General features: G+C 39.3%; 1 pseudogene; it reads right to left on the bottom strand.

Annotated features, from left to right (window-relative positions):
* Positions 1-917: 917 nt before the first annotated feature.
* LOC138847922 (U6 spliceosomal RNA) lies at positions 918-985 on the bottom strand (annotated as a pseudogene).
* Between the last annotated feature and the right edge of the window lie 510 nt (positions 986-1,495).

Below are 1,495 nucleotides of genomic sequence, written 5' to 3'. Positions count from 1 at the left end.
CTGCATAGAGACCTGGAAGAAGCTCCTGACACTTGGATTCAGATCAACAGAGCTCCGGCCATTGTGGCCATTTGGGGAGTAAACCAGTGGATGGAAGACCTCTCTCTCTGCCTCTACCTCTCTGTAACTCTGCCTTTCAAATAAATATACTGCAAAAAAAAAAAAAAGAAGAAGAAGTGTTAGCACTGATATAATAACAGACACATAGTTCAATGGAAAAGACTTGGTAGCATAGAAATAAACCCAAATTTCTACCAGCAACTCATATTTAACAAAGGAACTAAAATGAACTGGAGAAAGAAGAATCTCTTTCACAAGTGGTGCAGAGGAACTTGATTATCCATATGTAGAAGCCTGAAAAGAGACTCCAACATCTCTTACACTATGTGAAAGTGAACTCACAGTGAATTAAAATGTAATCATAAGACCCAAACCCAAGTAAACATAGGGAAACTCTAAATATTGTCAACACACAATAGCTTTTGGGTAAGATTCCAATAGCAATAGTCACAAAAATAAAAACAGAGACATTTGAGTATATCCAACTAAGATACTTCTTCACAACAAAGTAAACATCAGAGTGTAGATACAATGAACAGATGGCAGGAAAAATTAAAACTCTGAATGTTTACAGATTTCCAGAACATTTACATGAATTGGAAAAACTCCAAAAAATACAGTGAAGAAACAGGCAAGGATCTGAATAGACATTTCTCAGAAGAAATGTACATGGTCAAAACATGTGAATATGCCCGATGTCACTAGCCATTATGTAAATATAAATCAGAACACCATATCAGTCTCCAACACCTGTGGGAGAATACAACACTCAGGTGTTTGTGTGTGCAGCAAGTGGGTTTAGAGGACCCTGTTCACCTCTGGAGAGCAGAGCCTACAGGGAGGTAAAGAAACCTTACTGCGCAGGGGCATGCTAATCTTCTCTGTATCATTCCAATTTTAGTATATGTGCTGCCGAAGCGAGCACATGTGCTGCCGAAGCGAGAAAGAGATGAAAAGAATTTATCTCAGCTAGCCACTAATATTCAAGAAACAAGGTCTTCAGGAAAGCCAACTCAACTGACATTTTCATGTCATTGTTAAATAAAGGAAAAATTATCTAGGTTCAGCAATACGTAGTTTATAAGAGAAAGACTACAGAGTAATTTCCTTGGCATAGAAATAACTTTTTTTTTTTTTTTTTTTTTTTTTTTTTTTTTTTTTTTATCCATGAGGGCTTGCTATCACCACCACACACCCACATCCCATATACAAATGCCTGGCTTGAGTGGTAGCTTCTCTGCTTTGAGGCAAGTTTCTGCTAGTGTGCACCCTGGGAGGAGACGGAGGATGGCAGAAGTGCTTGGGTCCCTGCACCCAAATGGGACATCCAGAATGAATTCCCAGTTCCTGGTTTTGGCTTGGTCAAGCTTTGGCTATTGCAAGTGTCTGGGGAGTGAAGCAGTGGTTCCCTCTTCCTGTCACTCTGCCTTTCAAA

The sequence above is a fragment of the Oryctolagus cuniculus genome, unplaced genomic scaffold (genome assembly GCF_964237555.1).
Source record: "Oryctolagus cuniculus unplaced genomic scaffold, mOryCun1.1 SCAFFOLD_42, whole genome shotgun sequence".
Classification (NCBI taxonomy): domain Eukaryota; kingdom Metazoa; phylum Chordata; class Mammalia; order Lagomorpha; family Leporidae; genus Oryctolagus; species Oryctolagus cuniculus.
The sequence above is the reverse complement of the archived record's forward strand: the minus strand, read 5'-3'. Positions and strand labels throughout refer to the sequence as shown.